Raw genomic sequence first — 20,349 nt, forward strand, 5'->3', positions numbered from 1 at the left:
ACTGTCTAAGATGACTAGACTGATATTTGCCTATTAACTGTTGTGTAATTGGCTTTATTGTGTAATGTTTTATTTTTTAGCTAGGGTAATCGAATGAAGTAGTGTAAAAAAATCAAAGCTTGCTTATTGGTGTAAAGAATAAATCTCTTATATCGTGTATAGCAAGTTTCTGGTTAGTAGGATAACAATGTTCCCTACCCTGGCTAGTTAGGATGATAACAATGTTCCCTACCCTGGTTAGGGTGATACCAATGTTCCCTACCCTGACTGGTTAGGGTGATAACAATGTTCCCTACCCTGGTTAGGGTGATACCAATGTTCCCTACCCTGGCTAGTTAGGATGATAACAATGTTCCCTACCCTGGTTAGGGTGATACCAATGTTCCCTACCCTGACTGGTTAGGGTGATAACAATGTTCCCTACCCTGGTTAGGGTGATAACAATGTTCCCCACCCTGATTATGGTGATACCAATGTTCCCTACCCTGACTGGTTAGGGTGATAACAATGTTCCCCACCCTGATTATGGTGATATCAATGTTCCCTACCCTGACTGGTTAGGGTGATAACAATGTTCCCTACCCTGATTATGGTGATACCAATGTTCCCTACCCTGACTGGTTAGAGTGATACCAATGTTCCCTACCCTGACTGGTTAGGGTGATAACAATGTTCCCTAGTTAGAGTGATACCAATGTTCCCTACCCTGGTTATGGTGATAACAATGTTCCCTAGTTAGGGTGATACCAAAGTTCCCTACCCTGACTGGTTATGGTGATAATAATGTTCCCTACCCTGGTTAGGGTGATAACAATGTTCCCTACCATGACTGGTTATGGTGATACCAATGTTCCCTACCCTGGTTAGGGTGATACCAATGTTCCCTACCCTGTCTGGTTAGGATGATAACAATGTTCCCTAGTTAGAGTGATACCAATGTTCCCTACCCTGGTTAGGGTGATACCAATGTTCCCTACCCTGTCTGGTTAGGATGATACCAATGTTCCCTACCCTGGTTAGAGTGATACCAATGTTCCCTACCCTGACTCAACGTCAGGTGAGATGGTGCGCTCCAAGGTAGGCTCCGCCAACCCTGACCCACTCCCACCCACCTCTCCCGTTTGTGGGACCAGCTTCTGTGCGCCCGCCCTCCCGTCCCCCTCCCCCCGTGTCGCTGCGCGGATCCCCTCCCATAGCACGGTGGAGGAAGTCGCGACGCCTGCCGGGATTTAGGCTAGCCCAGAAACCGGACTGTTGTGTAGTTGTGAGAAAGCTACGCGGGTGTGTGTGTGTATTCTATTTGACTGTGGACTGCTAGTCAACTGGAGTTAACGAGTTGAAAACACGGTAAGTTTGCCGGGGGTTTTCTTGCATGCACCACTCTACTTGATACCAGTAGGTCCACTTTAAACTCGATTGGCCTATCTGAAACTTGTGCAATTTTTTAAAATTCTTTAACTTTTGTCTTTAAACTCTACGTTAGTCGTTAGATTTAATTATCATTTAATCTAGAATCTAGATATCTAAAATCTAGAATCTTGTCAGTGCCCAATCACTAATCTCAGACTAATCCGAGTTATCAGTCTAATAAAATGACTAATGCCTAACTAAAGTCTAGTGCTGCTAGCTAATCACTGTTACTAGAATCTCGATCTAGATCTAGATTTAATTATCTAATAATCTAGTCTAGATCTAGAATCTAGTGAGATCTAGATCTAGTAGTTACTGCTAAACTCAACAGTAACAATTAATACACATACACCCACTGACCATCTTGCTTCTTCTAGTTTACCACTCAGTCGTATTTGTGATGTTCCCACTTAATCTTTAAATTGTGTTGATCTGCGATAAATCTACACAACACGATTGTTTAGACCTGTTTATTAGAGAATCAACAGCCTATCGGCTAGTCCTATAACTATAATACTCATAGTAGGCCTTTACTATTAGGCCTATACTTATATAGTAGCGAGGCTCACTAACTTTAAAGCGTCCTTGGTTGCTAACCAGAACATGGCTACCTCACCTGGGCCTACGATTGGGCAATTTTTACTGCTTTGTTCGAGAGACCACCTTAACATTAAGTTTAAAAATAATTATCACGCGAAAAATGGCGTTTTTTTCGCGTATTTTAAGCTATCTGAAGATGACAAAGCTATTTTTGGCAGATTTTTTTTTTAAAAATTTGCTTCCGACCATGGAGGTCAAGCGGAAACATGGGTATAGTTTGAGTTGTTTAAAAACTTTAAATAAAGGACTGTTACGTGTCTAAATGGCACTGTAAGGTAGAGTATTATTAGATTGATCGTTTAGTGAAAAAATATTGTAATTATTTTGAATCCATTTTAAGAAATCGGCAGCCAAAAAAGGTCACTGAAAGCACGTAATTTTTTATTGTGACGTCATCGCTATTGTTACGGAAGCTGTACAGTAGTATTCTCTCGCTGCTTATATATTATATAATTGTATTCTTTTCACTTGACACTCTTTTTCAGCTTATTTTGCTAGCGTAATTAGACTAATTAAGCCTAATTATGGATATTTCACCTGGCTTTTGGATTATACTAAGACTCTAAAAGCCCTTAGCCTTAAACCACAACGATCTGTTTGTTTGTTTTTTTTTAAATTTTGTGTTGATCCCTGGGGAATTTGTAGTGAGCGTTGGTCTTTGTGTGCTTATTTAGGCCTAATTATTTGTTTTCAAATTTGTTATAGCTTAATTAATTTGTCTTAATTCTTATTGATTTCATAAATTTTAATTAGGTTAATTATAATATTATTTTCACTGGTCTTCGTTGATACATTTATTAGGCTTAGTAATGTTTATATTATATAAATATATTTATCAGGGGCGTAGCGAGGGGGCGGGGGTGCGGACCGCACCGGGTGACACCATTTAGGGGGGGGGTGACACCAAGGCAAAAAATAGCAAAATATATAGAGAAAAACTTGAGGGGGGATGCAAATCGAAAGTTTGAGGGGGGGGGGTGCTAATCGAAAATTTGTCCCCGGGAAGGGTCGCTACGCCTCTGGGGGGGGGGGGTGACACCATTAAGTGCCGCACCGGGTGACACCCGACCTCGCTACGCCACTGATATTTATATATTTTATTATATATTATTAAGATTTTAGAGGCCTGATAAATTAAATGATTTTAGCGTTGAGTCTAGGTTTACATTACTAATTAGTACTTAGTAAACCAAGTACGCATGGACTAGGACATGTGTGTGCTGTGCCGGCGGCGTTGTGGCGGGCGATGCCTCTCGCGCTGACAAACCAGCGCGAGCGAGCGAGTCGTGTGTCACACTTGGCCTGTGTCGACGTTTGGAATGCATAGGCATAGGCCTAATTCTCGCTCTCGGGTGATTAATTTTTATGCGCTGACATTTGAAAAATCAAATAGACACACATCTTAATTAAATACATTTAATTTGAACTTTATATTAATCTAGACCTATAATACTAATTAGGGCCTATAACTTGGGATAACAAAGTACTTGGACTAGATTTAGCGCATGCGCACACTGTGCTGTGAGTTTTCTCTCGCTGGTTGACAAAAGAACGCAGGCGGGCTAGCGATGTTTGTAATTTGCATATATCTTCGCTCACAGGCGATCATTTTAATGCGATTGGCCTCTTTTTATTTTATAGGCCTAATTAATTGTATTTGATAGGCTAACTTTTCTGGTTGACAAAACTAAGCGAGCGAGATGTCTGTCACGCGCACTGCCCGTGACGCTGTTTAGAATGTATTTCTCGCTAACTTGATGAATTTGAATGCTATTGCAGTGTTTTTTAAAATAAATCAAATACTTACAAATCTTTACATTTTAAACTGAGCATAGACAAAACTTTGTAAATAACACACCTGTCCCAAGTGAAGTGAGAGAAGAGGGTTAGATTAATTTTACAATGACATCGCTATATTTTATGAATTGCCCTAATTAAGCATTGCTAAAACACTTACACTAGTTAATAAAACATGCATGTGATTGAATATCTTTAAAAAGATTAGATCTATACTAACTATATATTCTTGAACATGTTGTTCATTAATTTGAATTTAGTTTTCCTTTTTAAACACCCTTCCATTTAAAAAAAAATTAAACAAAAATATTTAAAAATTCTAGATCTAATTCCATTATGTGATTTTTTATTCTGACGAAGACAGTGTCCATACGAATAGAAATGTGGTAATAAAATCAAATGTACTGTGCATATTCTGCTAAAATCAAATCAGCTGCAAGGTCAAACCTGCAGAGTTCGTCTCTTCAGAAAAGTAATGGCGATCTGGTTGTCACGGATTATTTGGCTTGCAATGCTTGGAGTGGCCAATTAATAAAAATCAGTAATTAAGCTCCAAATGAGTTTATTTTCAACAAATTAAGTATTTGATTGATTAGAGATTGATCTCTAGTTTCCATTGGTAATGTTTAAATCGAAAAATAACGAAATTTAAAATTAGTGAGTATCTCTATTATATAGACCTCTTAGTAATACTATTACTAGAATTGGGCCTCCTAAGCTTTTGTTGTCAGTTTTCTCACTTTGAACACTTTACTTAGTGTGTATGTAGGCCTATAGTATAGTTACTAGATCTCTAATAGTTAGGTCTATAGGCCTAAATACTTACAATAGGGCCTAGTTATGGTAAATATTAATAATAATATTATATAATAAATTATATTATAGATGATCTCTCCTCCCCCATAATCAACACACTGGGGTTGGATTCTCCCTAACCTAAAGCACAATGAACTTTACCCTTTTAAAATTTAAATGATCTCCCTTGTCTCACGGGTAGCGCTTGAAAGAGTCGGATGGAAATTGGACGTGTCTAGGTCTAAATCATTGTTTCTTCCAGACTTTTTTCTCTGGGGGGACGGGACACTGTTAAAAGTATATATTTTCTATAATAAATTCCGGAGCCCCCCCCCCGTCCATGAGATGCCTGGAAGAAATGGAAGAAACGCATCTAAATGTTCTTTGATAAAGTGTGTAACGCTACTGGTACTAGATCTAGTCTACTTGTATTCAAACATTTGGGTTTTAATTTCACAGGGTTTATTTTCAAAAGGGTGTAGGCTACTTTAAAGCCTTTTTGACATTTCTTTTAAAGAGCTAGTGTAGTTGTTAGAGTATATATCTATTGAGACTATTGTATATTAAACAGGCATTTATAGCTAGACAGGCAATACTACACGCTGTCTTATAGTGTTATTAACTCTAACGTAAGAGAGGCTCTTTCCCCCCATCCCCCCCCCCCCCCCAAACCTCGCGCGCCTTCCACCACATACCAAGTTGAAGGTTTAATTCAGCGGGTGATGAACTGTTTTCTTTGATCTGGGTTATGTGGGTCATTGTATCATCTTCATGGGCCTGGGTGCTCCACTCCCCCATTCGTTACCCTGTGCTGTGGTCTAGTAGGCCGTCTATCACTATGGTCTAGTAAGCCGTTTATCGCTATGGTCTAGTTGGCCGTCCATCACTATCGTCTAGTAGGCCGTCCATCTCTATGGTCTAGTGGGCCGTCTATCGCTATGGTCTAGTTGGCCGTCTATCACTATGGTCTAGTTGGCCGTCTATCACTATGGTCTAGTAGGCCGTCTATCACAATCGTCCAGTAGGCCGTCTATCACTATGGTCTAGTAGGCCGTCTATCACTATCGTCTATTACTATGGTCTAGTAGCCGTCCATCCCTCTCTTTGTTGCTTGTCGTAAAAATAAGCTGTACCTCGCCTATACGATCTACATAATACCAAACTCACTGAAGTCGCCAGTTCTAGATTTGTATTACATTATTTTGAGATACATTTTAAACTAATTTGTTTAAGCAGCAGGAACATGTATGACATTTAATGTGATATGAATCTGCTTCATGTTAATTTGGTTACCGAATTTGAGTTGTGTGATTATATTTGAGTTATGTGGCAGTCTGTATTGAAGCTGTGTAACTCACTGTAGGTGTAATTGCGTTGTGTGACTGTAATTTCGAGATGTGTAGCTGTATACGAGTTGTGTATTTGAACTGTCTAAATGTGTATTTGAGCTGTGTGACTGTGTATTTGAACTGTTTGACTGTGTATTTAAGCTGTGTGACTGTATTTGAGCTGTGTGACTGTCTGTATTTGACCTGTGTGACTACCGAAGCACCTGTACACTCAATGTTGCTGCACGCGTGAAGCTGATTAATGCAGACAATAATTAGGTTGTTTCGGTGCTGTCTAGCCAAACACTTGGGACCGAGACTTTTTAAGGGCGAGCCTTTAAACCCCCCAGCTTTTCTTTAAACCCCCCAGAAATGAATTATGATTATGTGATGCATCAACTTGTAAAAGTTTATTGTTTTTCAAGAATGTTGATACCCTCTCGTGGTGTGTTGATACCATCTCGTAGTATGTTGTCCTCTCGTGGTGTGTTGATACCCGCTCGTGGTGTGTTTATTCCCTCTCGTCGTGGTGTGTTGACACCTTCTCGTGGTGTGTTGATACCCTCTCGTGGTGTGTTGATACCCTCTCGTGGTGTGTTCATCCCTCTTGTGGTGTGCTGATGCCCTCTCGTGGTGTGTTGATACCCTCTCGTGGTGTGTTCATCCCTCTTGTGGTGTGCTGATGCCCTCTCGTGGTGTGCTGATACCTTCTCGTGGTGTGCTGATACCCTCTCGTGGTGTGCTGATACCTTCTCGTGGTGTGCTGATGCTCTCTCGAGGTGTGTTCATCCCTCTCGTGGTATGTTGATCCCTCTCGTGGTGTGTTTATTCCCTCTCGTCGTGGTGTGTTGACACCTTCTCGTGGTGTGTTGATACCCTCTCGTGGTGTGTTGATACCCTCTCGTGGTGTGTTCATCCCTCTTGTGGTGTGCTGATGCCCTCTCGTGGTGTGTTGATACCCTCTCGTGGTGTGTTCATCCCTCTTGTGGTGTGCTGATGCCCTCTCGTGGTGTGCTGATACCTTCTCGTGGTGTGCTGATACCCTCTCGTGGTGTGCTGATACCTTCTCGTGGTGTGCTGATGCTCTCTCGAGGTGTGTTCATCCCTCTCGTGGTATGTTGATCCCTCTCGCTTAACCCTGAACTAGGCGAGTCACCGTGAGAATAAACCCCGGGGGCGACTGTTCTAGTGTATACGACCATGAAGCGCGAACAGTGGGTAAAATAAACAGCCAGCGGCCCGGGGCCCTCAGTGTTGGGCCAGCATTGAGTAGTCTGGGCGCCTTATAAATATAAATCCCCATGATTGTTTGGGTCAGGCCACCCCCACAATCCCCATGATTGTTCGGGTCACCCCCACACATTTATCTAGCTGTAACACCGAGGTTTGCAGTAGGAAACACGAGAGCCCTTCGCTACCGACCGTTGGTAATTGTTTGTGAACTGGCTGCGGCGCCCCCCGTACGGGCGTGACTCACCCAGTCCAGTCACGGTATTGATCCGGTGACGCCGGGGTGTTAAATCTTCCCCCATCTGTATGAGTGGTTCACACGGCCCGGCCAATTTAGGACAACTTTTAGGGCAACATGCGCCCATTCGCCGTTCCTGGCAACATGCGCCCATTTCTTGTTGAGTGAAATCACTGAAATTATCGGGAAAAATAACATGCATCAGTACTAACTCTCTTGTTCATTTTCTGTTGTATTATCTGAAAATAAATTCTTTTTTTTTGGGTGAGTCCATATATTACTAGACGCAGTATTTTTATTTATAATTCGACGAAAATAAATGATTCCATAAAACGTAGGCCTATAATTTAATTAGTAACGCGATATGAAGTTTATTTTAATTAAAAAAAATATTTTGGTTGGAATCTGCCTGAGCTGCAGTTATCGACCCTGTGGTTACGTTAAGGGGCGCTGGTGGTGTGACCTACTTTCTTGACTTGTTAAATCTTAAGGAGCTCAACATTCGGAGCTGACCTCGCTGTTAGGAGCTTAACATTCGGAGCTGAGTACACTGTAAGGAGCTCATGACACAGTCTGGAGCTGACAAAGCTCTGGGACTAGACAGATACCCAATTAATTTAGATCTCAATTATTGTTTCTTTGAAACCTCTGTTGGCCTCTACTGGTAAACCTGACATCGTATTGTGTGTGTGCTCTTTGATGTGACTTATTGTACACACTTGTGTCAGGAATCTGGCAACTTGTTACATCTCACAGGTCACAAAAACTAACCTTTAACCTATGAGTTATTGCCCCCCCCCCCCCCCTCCCACTTCCATCCTTAACGTAATGACTTTAGTTCCTGCAGTCCAAGCTGATCGATCGAGTAAAAACACTTGGGGTTACTCGTGTCTCACTGCACTCCACCCATGGGCACTACGACACTCTAGCTTACAACACCGTGACACTCTGGCCAAAGTCAAACGACACCCTAGCTTAAAACTGGCAGTCTGACACCACAACAACCATGGTGACCTGCCCATGACACCTTTTATTGAGATGACTTTTCATCTAACTCGGGGGGGGGGGGGGGGGGGAAAGGGGGCTTGGTTTTTGTAACACCTTGATATTGTTTGACTAGACAAATACTGCCCTGTCAGTTTAGTTTTGTGGTCAGTCGCGAAGGATTGATAGTACCCTTATTTAACAATATATAGAGCAGCAGATTAGCCTAATGTAACAATATGGGGGCAGAGCAGATTAGCATAATGTAACAATATTTGGGGGGGGGGGGCAGCAGATTTGCCTAATTTAACATTGAAGAGGACAGCAGGTTTATGAGTAGCCTAATAAACCTTAAAACTAATAATACTTCTTCTAAACGCTTTCAGTCACCCTAATATCCTTCAACCATTTGCAACCATTTGGTTTTGATAAAGGCGCTAGATCTAATGGGTCGTATGTTAACTTCGCTCACCAATGATTTGATGATGGTGCTAGACCTAATGGAAACCATTGATAACAACAACCCACCATTTCCACCATGTAAAACCAACATTCAGTAGTCCGTATCTGATTTCGGTGCAGTTGAATTGATCTCAGCCGATTGTCATTAATCTACCCAGTACTTGTCCCAACATGGCTAATAGAAATTCCTCTCAGGCGATTTATCCTTGTCTTGTCGAGGGTGCTACAGCTACACACATTTTTTTTTTTACATCACCCGAGTTTGTCGTCTGCTCGTGTATCCCCGCCCCGACCGCGAGTAACGTACACGTCTGTGTTTGAATGCGCCCTCGCCTGAGCTGAAAACAGCCTTTGTGCCGAAGCAACTTGGTGTTTGTCGACGGCTGGTACACATTGTGTCTATATCGTGTTAGGCTAACTTTACTGCGTGTATCTGTAAAAATAGAAAAAAATTAAAAAAACTCCGCAAGCCTAGGGAATGGTCAGGTGCGCCGCTTTAGTTTTTGAAGTTCACAATTTTTTCGGCGATGTTCGTAAATTTGAATACGGCACATTCTCGCGATGCGACGCGACGTTTTTGGGTCAGGTTCTTGCAGTCGCGGAGTTTAATTGTACCACCCACTGAAGAGTTCCCCGGTATCAATGGTTTGCCGGGCAGATGAGTGTTTGTACCCCGCTGGGTATTGTATCTAGCATGTCTATGTTATGGCGGGGGGAGGGGGGCACGTGACCGTTTATTTTTGCCTGCCTTCATTTACATTTCTTTGTCCTTGAAAATATCTCCCCCGGGCTATTTTATCAAAGAATATGTTTTTTTTAGTCTTTTAAAATTCTTTACCACTGCAAAAATACTCCGTTAAGTTAGCAATGTCTGTGTAGGTTTAAATCACGGCTATACTGTGTCGTGTGTAGGACATCACTGCTATACTGTGTCGTGTGTAGGACATCACGGCTATACTGTGTCGTGTGTAGGACATCACGGCTATACTGTGTCGTGTGTAGGACATCACGGCTATACCGTGTCGTGTGTAGGACATCACGGTGTCGTGTGTAGGACATCACGGCTATACTGTGTCGTGTGTAGGACATCACGGCTATACTGTGTCGTGTGTAGGACATCACGGTGCCGTGTGTAGGACATCACGGCTATACCGTGTCGTGTGTAGGACATCACGGCTATACTGTGTCGTGTGTAGGACATCACGGCTATACTGTGTCGTGTGTAGGACATCACGGTGTCGTGTGTAGGACATCACGGCTATACTGTGTCGTGTGTAGGACATCACGGCTATACTGTGTCGTGTGTAGGACATCACGGTGTCGTGTGTAGGACATCACGGCTATACTGTGTCGTGTGTAGGACATCACGGCTATACTATGTCGTGTGTAGGACATCACGGCTATACCGTGACGTGTGTAGGACATCACGGCTATACTGTGTCGTGTGTAGGACATCACGGCTATACTGTGTCGTGTGTAGGACATCACGGCTATACTGTGTCGTGTGTAGGACATCACGGCTATACTGTGTCGTGTGTAGGATATCACGGCTATACTGTGCCGTGTGTAGGACATCACGGCTATACTGTGCCGTGTGTAGGACATCACGGTGCCGTGTGTGGGACATCACGGCTATACTGTGTCGTGTGTAGGACATCACGGCTATACTGTGCCGTGTGTAGGACATCACGGCTATACTGTGCCGTGTGTAGGACATCACGGTGCCGTGTGTGGGACATCACGGCTATACCAAATTCCTGTGTATGAAATCACGGCTACAATGTGTTTAGGGCATCACGGCTAGACATGTAAAAAGCTGTGTTATATGAAGGAGGCCTTGTGTGGTAGAACCTACTTGTTATACAACTAGGGCCTACTTGTTATACACGTAGAGCCTACTTGTTATACACCTTGAACCTACTTGTTATGCTTGTTTTACACCTAGGGCCTACTTGTTTTACACTTAGGACCTTCTTGCTTTACACCTAGGGCCTACTTGTTATACACCTTGAACCTACTCGTTTTACACCTAAAACCTACTTGTTATACTTGTTTTACATCTAGAGCCTACTTTTTATACACCTTGTAACACCCCAATGTTCCCATTCTAGTTTGCCTATATTCCCAGATATATTCTCATCTAGCTATCCCATATCCCCACCTAACTATTCCATATTCCCATCTAGCTATCCCATATCCCCATCTAGCTATCCCATATCCCCATCTAGCTATCCCATATCCCCATCTAGCTATCCTATCCTATATCCCCATCTAGCTATCCCATATACCCATCTAGCTATCCCATATCCCCAGCTAGCTATCCCATATACCCATCTAGCTATCCCATATCCCCATCTAGCTATCCCATATCCCCAGCTAGCTATCCCATATCCCCAGCTATTAATCACAAGACGCAAGCGCGGCCGTCAAAGGGGTGCTGGCAGTCAGCGGCCCAGCATTAGCCTGGCTTTGCGACAAAGGTACTACAACTTCCCCCAGTGGCTCGGGGTTTTATGATCTCACGGGTCCGACGGAAACATTTAGAAACCGTTCTCTTGCCTGCCGGTGTCTCTACAAAGAAAAATTGATTTATGCAGGAGTTTGTTCCCCTGCTACCTGCACTGAGGGCTGGAACAATATGAACGCTGCTCAAATCTGGTTTTATTTCATACGTGGTCGCAGAATTGAACTTTCACACGACCCTGTAGACGTGTAGCTGGTTGAAAGTATGGGCGAGACCACCAAACCCTTATCAGCTAGACGGGACCACCAAACCCTTCTAATCTTTACGGGACCACTAAACCCTTCTCATATAGACAGGACCACCAAACCCTTCTAATCTTTACGGGACCACCAAACACTTCTAATCTAGACGGGACCACTAAACCCTTCTCATCTAAACAGGACCACCAAACCCTTCTCATCTAGACAGGACCACCAAACCCTTCTCATCTAGACAGGACCACCAAACCCTTCTCTTCTAGACGGGACCACCAAACCCTTCTCATCTAGACAGGACCACCAAACCCTTCTCATCTAGACATGACCACCAAACCCTTCTCTTCTAGACATGACCACCAAACCCTTCTCATCTAGACAGGACCACCAAACCCTTCTCATCTAGACATGACCACCAAACCCTTCTCATCTAGACAGGACCACCAAACCCTTCTCATCTAGACATGACCACCAAACCCTTCTCTTCTAGACATGACCACCAAACCCTTCTCATCTAGACAGGACCACCAAACCCTTCTCATCTAGACATGACCACCAAACCCTTCTCTTCTAGACATGACCACCAAACCCTTCTCATCTAGACAGGACCACCAAACCCTTCTCATCTAGACATGACCACCAAACCCTTCTCATCTAGACAGGACCACCAAACCCTTCTCATCTAGACATGACCACCAAACCCTTCTCATCTAGACAGGACCACCAAACCCTTCTCATCTAGACAGGACCACCAAACCCTTCTCATCTAGACATGACCACCAAACCCTTCTCATCTAGACGGGACCACCAAACTCTTCTCGTCTAGACGAAGTTTTGAGTAGATTGTAACTCAAGAAACCCCGGGTAATCCCTGTGGTTTAACTGGTAGTTTGTGTGACTGTAGTGTATCACTTTAGTATAACAAAGATCTAATAGAGGTTGGCTGTTTTTTTTTAGGATTGGCATTTCTGTTTAGAATTAGCATAGCTTAACATGAGATATTCATTACCTAACTCTATTGTTTGAAATGAGTCGACCCTGAAATCTAAAAAAAAAAATCGTTTACATTAATTTGAAAATGTTAGTACAAGCAAAACAGGATTTTTGTTAGTGTGTATAATAGATTAAGTTGGTGTCTATAATAGGATATATTTTTCACACATTTGAGCACCAACAGATCTAGTTTCTGCGATAGATTTCTTTGATTACACCAGTCGAGCATGTTCATGTTAGGGGGGGGGGGGGGTCATGTTTTCTTGTATTGTGAGATACGACAGGCAGGCGCTGCCATATTGAAACACTCAACGCTATTTCTGGTTCGAGCCAAAAAAAAATTCCTGACATACAAACTGGCATTTTTTCTCCGTGAAACATGAGGCTATCAGTTTTTTCAATCTCCAACAGGTATAGTGCCAGATTTTAAATGTAGTCTGACTAGCTGAATGGTGAGACTAGCTGAATGGTGAGACTAGCTGAATGGTGAGACTAGCTGAATGGTGAGACTAGCTGAATGGTGAGACTAGCTGAGTGGTGAGACTAGCTGAGTGGTGAGACTAGCTGAATGGTGAGACTAGCTGAATGGTGAGACTAGCTGAATGGTGAGACTAGCTGAATGGTGAGACTAGCTGAATGGTGAGACTTTCTGACTAGCTGAATGGTGAGACTAGCTGAATGGTGAGACTAGCTGAATGGTGAGACTAGCTGAATGGTGAGACTAGCTGAATGGTGAGACTAGCTGAATGGTGAGACTAGCTGAATGGTGAGACTAGCTGAATGGTGAGACTAGCTGAGTGGTGAGACTTTCTGACTAACTGAATGGTGAGACTAGCTGAATGGTGAGACTAGATGAATGGTGAGACTAGCTGAGTGGTGAGACTTTCTGACTAGCTGAATGGTGAGACTAGCTGAATGGTGAGACTAGATGAATGGTGAGACTAGCTGAATGGTGAGACTAGCTGAATGGTGAGACTAGCTGAATTGTGAGACTAGCTGAATGGTGAGACTAGCTGAATGGTGAGACTTTCTGACTAGCTGAATGGTGAGACTAGCTGAATGGTGAGTCTAGATGAATGGTGAGACTAGCTGAATGGTGAGACTTTCTGACTAGCTGAATTGTGAGACTAGCTGAATTGTGAGACTTTCTGACTAGCTGAATGGTGAGACTAGCTGAATGGTGAGACTAGCTGAATGGTGAGACTAGCTGAATGGTGAGACTAGCTGAATGGTGAGACTAGCTGAATGCTGAGACTTTCTTACTAGCTGAATTGTGAGACTAGCTGAATGGTGAGACTTTCTGACTAGCTGAATTGTGAGACTAGCTGAATGGTGAGACTAGATGAATGGTGAGACTAGATGAATGGTGAGACTTTCTGACTAGCTGAATTGTGAGACTAGCTGAATGGTAAGACTTTCTGACTTGCTGAGCCTCACTACGACAGACACGTGTAGCTGTTGTGTCTCACTAAGGACACACGTTGTTTTTATCTAGGGCACATGACGTAACATTTAGCGTTAGATCTATTTTGGTTTACGAGATGCATCAACACAATTTCTTTTACCGTTGATGTAATCTCTGATCCAGTAAATTTGTAAATGTCTAGTCCTATATAACCATCTGATATACTACAGAGAATATCGTTACCTAACTTTCACTCTATAAATGATACGTATTGTTTATGTACATGTTTTTACTTGTGTTTGTGTCCGAATGTCTGTCATTGTCCTGTATGTCTGTGAGAGCTCAAGTCTTTTAACTTTTGGCCAAAAAGTTGTACTTAAATAGAGACTTTTTTCAATATCGTTATAAAATTAAAAAGTAGAAAATTAGACAGGTAAAAAACGTTACAAATAACACCAAAGTGCACAAAAATAAGATAGCAAATATTAACAGAAAGTGATATTTCAACGCCAAGGGTAGACAAAGGTACAGAAAATAGTCCAAGTAAAGACAAGCAGTCAGACACCAACGGGTTTCGAACCTACCATTCCACACGGCACCTATCGCCATCGCCTTCCATGCATCAAGTCAGACGTGTAACCGCTTCTACCACTAGGCCCTACAAAAATAAGGCTTTCGTGGTAGACCACTCTCTTGGCTTGTGCAGGCAGACGCGGGACGGCTTTGACCCTTGACCCGAAAGGTCAGACCGCTAGCTTTCATAAACACAACAAGGACCATTATTCGACCATACAAACGACACACACACAAATACCGAGACAATGGCACAGACAAATAGTAGCTTCCTTTTTAAATGGGTGTAAACGTGTAGGGGGGGGGGGGGTGGGAGCAGGCGTTGTAACTGAAATAGCAAATATTAACAGAAAGTGATATTTCAACGCCAAGGGTAGACAAAGGTACAGAAAATAGTCCAAGTAAAGACAAGCAGTCAGACACCAACCAACCACCCCCCCCTACACAAAAATAAGATGAAAGATATTTTTTTTAGATCTATCATAAAAAAAAAACCGGGAGTGATCTCCCCTAAACTTTCTCGAATATTCTTATATAAAATAACAGGGGATGGGCACTCGGGCTATAGACATGATTTTTAATCCATTTTAAATATTTAAAGTTTTAAAAATAGAATTAAATCTCGTAGACAAATTTATTGCACACCAAGTGAACGCCAAATCAAAAAGTGCATAATAGTGCGCAATATTATTAGTACTTTAAAAATTTACATTAGTTTCTTGAGAAATCGGAAGTAGCGTAAATTACTACTTCCGGTCAACGGAAATTACTCAAAATTTAACAGAAGGTAGAGAATTAGATCTTTTACTTACATGTGAAATTTCATTTATCTATCTGAAATAGTACTCAAGTTATAAGCCCACCAGTCATATATGTAAGCCCACCAGTCATATATGTAAACCCACCAGTCATATATGTAAGCCCACCAGTCATATCTGTAAACCCACCAGTCATATCTGTAAACCCACCAGTCATATCTGTAAACCCACCAGTCATATCTGTAAACCCACCAGTCATATCTGTAAACCCACCAGTCATATCGGCACAAACCCACCAGTCATATATGTAAACCCACCAGTCATATCTACACAAGCCCACCAGTCATATCTGTAAACCCACCAGTCATATCTGTAAGCCCACCAGCCATATCTGTAAACCCACCAGCCATATCTGTAAACCCACCAGTCATATCTGTAAACCCACCAGTCATATATGTAAACCCACCAGACATATCTGCACAAGCCCACCAGTCATATCTGTAAACCCACCAGTCATATCTGTAAACCCACCAGTCATATCTGTAAACCCACCAGTCATATCTGTAAGCCCACCAGTCATATCTGTAAGCCCACCAGTCATATCTGTAAGCCCACCAGTCATATCTGTAAACCCACCAGTCATATCTGTAAACCCACCAGTCATATCTGTAAACCCACCAGTCATATCTGTAAACCCACCAGTCATATCTGTAAGCCCACCAGTCATATCTGTAAGCCCACCAGTCATATCTACACAAGCCCACCAGTCATATCGGCACAAACCCACCAGTCATATCGGCACAAACCCACCAGTCATATCTACACAAGCCCACCAGTCATATATGTAAACCCACCAGCCATATCTGTAAACCCACCAGCCATATCTGTAAACCCACCAGTCATATCTGTAAACCCACCAGTCATATCTGTAAACCCACCAGTCATATCTGTAAACCCACCAGTCATGTCTACACAAGCCCACCAGTCATATCTGTAAGCCCACCAGTCATGTCTACACAAGCCCACCAGTCATATCTGTAAGCCCACCAGTCATATCTGTAAGCCCACCAGTCATATCTGTAAGCCCACCAGTCATATATACACAAGCCCACCAGTCATATCTGTAAACCCACCAGTCATATCTGTAAGCCCACCAGTCATATATACACAAGCCCACCAGTCATATCTGTAAGCCCACCAGTCATATCTGTAAGCCCACCAGTCATATCTCTAAGCCCACCAGTCATATATACACATGCCCATCAGTCATATATACACATGCCCATCAGTCATATCTGCAGCCCATTGCCTTTGATGTAATTCCTTTCCTTCTCCGTGCCGGCAGTGCCGTCAATGTTAAGTCTAGGCTTTATTCGAGAGAGACAAAAAAATTCAATTACCTGGGTAACCTAACCAGCCTCCCCCCTCCCCCCTCATACCGACTGAACCCCTGACAGCAGCGCATCTCGTCTGCTAGCCTTGATCGTCGACGTCAGCTGTGATCTCGAGGAGTAATTTTAGATTTGGGTTGTTTGGGGTTATATGGGCTTGTGTGTTTGTGATTTGACAGATGGAGGCTACCCGAGCCGGCAGTCGAGGGCTGTGTGTGTTAGTGGGTTGACGAGAGACTCGTATTGATGCTGGTCCTGTTGGTTGGTGGACATTCAATATAATCGCCGAGTTCAGCTTACCCGTACAGCGTGTATATTTGAATACCTTCTCTACGATGTAAAAGTGTTATGTCCGCCACATGGCCCCGGGCCGACAAGTGTGTTTTACACTGATGTCTCAGGAGATGAGAACCTCGGCTAGGCTCGGTTTACATCCGTTGGCTGGGTTATGGTGAGGTCTTCATCCGTTGGTTGGGTTATGGTGAGGTCTTCATCCGTTGGTTGGGTTATGGTGAGGTCTACATCCGTTGGCTGGGTTATGGTGAGGTCTACATCCGTTGGTTGGGTTATGGTGAGGTCTACATCCGTTGGCTGGGTTATGGTGAGGTCTTCATCCGTTGGTTGGGTTATGGTGAGGTCTACATCCGTTGGCTGGGTTATGGTGAGGTCTACATCCGTTGGTTGGGTTATGGTGAGGTCTACATCCGTTGGCTGGGTTATGGTGAGGTCTTCATCCGTTGGCTGGGTTATGGTGAGGTCTTCATCCGTTGGCTGGGTTATGGTGAGGTCTTCATCCGTTGGCTGGGTTATGGTGAGGTCTTCATCCGTTGGCTGGGTTATGGTGAGGTCTTCATCCGTTGGCTGGGTTATGGTGAGGTCTTCATCCGTTGGCTGGGTTATGGTGGGGTCTACATCCGTTGGCTGGGTTATGGTGAGGTCTACATCCGTTGGCTGGGTTATGGTGAGGTCTACATCCGTTGGCTGGGTTATGGTGGGGTCTACATCCGTTGGCTGGGTTATGGTGAGGTCTACATCCGTTGGCTGGGTTATGGTGAGGTCTACATCCGTTGGCTGGGTTATGGTGAGGTCTACATCCGTTGGCTGGGTTATGGTGAGGTCTACATCCGTTGGCTCAGTTATGGTGAGGTTTACATCCGATGGCTGGGTTATGGTGAGGTCTTTAAAACATCCGTTGGCTGGGTTATGGTGAGGTTTACATCCGATGGCTGGGTTATGGTGAGGTCTTTAAAACATCCGTTGGCTGGGTTATGGTGAGGTCTACATCCGTTGGCTGGGTTATGGTGAGGTCTACATCCGTTGGCTCAGTTATGGTGAGGTCTTTAAAACATCCGTTGGCTGGGTTATGGTGAGGTCTACATCCGTTGGCTGGGTTATGGTGAGGTCTACATCCGTTGGCTCAGTTATGGTGAGGTCTTTAAAACATCCGTTGGCTGGGTTATGGTGAGGTCTTTAAAACATCCGTTGGCTCAGTTATGGTGAGGTCTTTAAAACATCCGTTGGCTGGGTTATGGTGAGGTCTACATCCGTTGGCTGGGTTATGGTGAGGTTTACATCCGTTGGCTGGGTTATGGTGAGGTCTACATCCGTTGGCTGGGTTATGGTGAGGTCCTTATAACATCCGTTGGTTGGGTTATGGTGAGGTCTTGAAAACATCCGTTGGCTGGGTTATGGTGAGGTCTACATCCGTTGGCTGGGTTATGGTGAGGTCCTTATAACATCCGTTGGTTGGGTTATGGTGAGGTCTTTAAAACATCCGTTGGCTGGGTTATGGTGAGGTCTTTAAAACATCCGTTGGTTGGGTTATGGTGAGGTCTTGAAAACATCCGTTGGCTGGGTTATGGTGAGGTCTACATCCGTTGGCTGGGTTATGGTGAGGTCCTTATAACATCCGTTGGTTGGGTTATGGTGAGGTCTTTAAAAAATCTGTTGGTTGGGTTATGGGGAGGTCTTTAATCATCCGTTGGCTCGGTTATGGTGAGGTCTTTAAAACATCCGTTGGTTGGGTTATGGTGAGGTCTTTAAAACATCCGTTGGCTGGGTTATGGTGAGGTTTACATCCGTTGGCTGGGTTATGGTGAGGTCTACATCCGTTGGCTGGGTTATGGTGAGGTCCTTATAACATCCGTTGGTTGGGTTATGGTGAGGTCTTTAAAAAATCTGTTGGTTGGGTTATGGGGAGGTCTTTAATCATCCGTTGGCTCGGTTATGGTGAGGTCTTTAAAACATCCGTTGGTTGGGTTATGGTGAGGTCTTTAAAACATCCGTTGGCTGGGTTATGGTGAGGTCTTTAAAACATCCGTTGGCTGGGTTATGGTGAGGTCTTTAAAACATCCGTTGGCTGGGTTATGGTGAGGTCTTTAAAACATCCGTTGGCTGGGTTATGGTGAGGTCTTTAAAACATCCGTTGGCTCGGTTATGGTGAGGTCTTCATCCGTTGGCTGGGTTATGGTGAGGTCTACATCCGTTAGCTGGGTTATGGTGAGGTCTTTAAAACATCCGTTGGCTGGGTTATGGTGGGGTCTACATCCGTTGGCTGGGTTATGGTGAGGTCTTTATAACATCCGTTGGCTGGGTTATGGTGAGATCTTTAAAACATCCGTTGGCTGGGTTATGGTGAGGTCTTCATCCGTTGGCTGGGTTATGGTGAGGTCTACATCCGTTGGCTGGGTTATGGTAGGCTCTTTAAAACATCCGTTGACTGGGTTATGGTGAGGTCTTTAAAACATCCGTTGGCTGGGTTATGGTGAGGTCTTTAAAACATCCGTTGGCTGGGTTATGGTGAGGTCTTTAAAACATCCGTTGGCTGTGTTATGGTGAGGTCTTTAAAACATCCGTTGGCTGGGTTATGGTGAGGTCTTTAAAACATCCGTTGGCTGGGTTATGGTGAGGTCTTTAAAACATCCGTTGGCTGGGTTATGGTAGGCTCTTTAAAACATCCGTTGGCTGGGTTATGGTGAGGTCTTTAAAACATCCGTTGGCTGGGTTATGGTGAGGTCTACATCCGTTGGCTGTGTTATGGTGAGGTCTAGATCTACGTCAGTTGGCTGGGTTATGGTGAGGTATTTAAGACATTGGCCTGTACCTGCCAATATCTGATATATACCGCAACATACGCTAGCCTGCCGGTTATGTGCTTGAAGAAGCCGGAAACTTGTATGGCCTTTTCCGGCAAGTACAACCGACTGCCGGACGTCTAGTCCGCTGCCGTATAGCTTTTTTTTTTTCTCCGGCGGCCACTCTGTCGACCATCTTACCCGGCAAACCTTTCCCTAAACAATTTTTTTTTACCTAGCCAGACAAAAATTCTTTTAACTCTTTATTAACTGCTTGCAATTTTAATTGAGCCACTATCGGACTGCTTGAGTTCATGGGCGCCAGGGGAAACGGGCGCCCGGCTAGACGCACATACCCTACAAGGTAGATTTATTGAGCTTAACTTGTCTCATTAATTGACGCTCGGCAAAAAGGATGTGGGCTTTTGACGTCACTTCCGGCCTTTGTTTGTTTCAGCCAGCTAATACCCGTTAAAAAGATAGAACATTTTTTAACCCTTTCAACTAATTTCAAGGGATAAAAATACGTTAATTTCTATTTTCGAAGAGAGCTTTTGTTCCGTTTATCAATTTCAACAGTGTTTTGCCAGTTC

General features: G+C 43.6%; 1 protein-coding gene across 2 annotated transcripts in view; it reads left to right on the forward strand.

The window, feature by feature from the left end:
* Nucleotides 1–1,222: 1,222 nt before the first annotated feature.
* Nucleotides 1,223–20,349, forward strand: part of LOC131944669 (plexin-A2) — a 44,841-nt gene continuing 25,714 nt past the window's right edge. For both annotated transcript variants that reach the window (XM_059305442.1, XM_059305443.1), the window contains exon 1: nt 1,223–1,347. The gene's annotated coding sequence lies outside the window, so the exon portion shown is untranslated. The remainder of the gene's footprint in view (nt 1,348–20,349) is intronic.

The sequence above is a fragment of the Physella acuta genome, unplaced genomic scaffold, assembly GCF_028476545.2.
Source record: "Physella acuta isolate Inbredline_101_S28 unplaced genomic scaffold, ASM2847654v3 ptg000502l, whole genome shotgun sequence".
NCBI classification, from domain to species: domain Eukaryota; kingdom Metazoa; phylum Mollusca; class Gastropoda; family Physidae; genus Physella; species Physella acuta.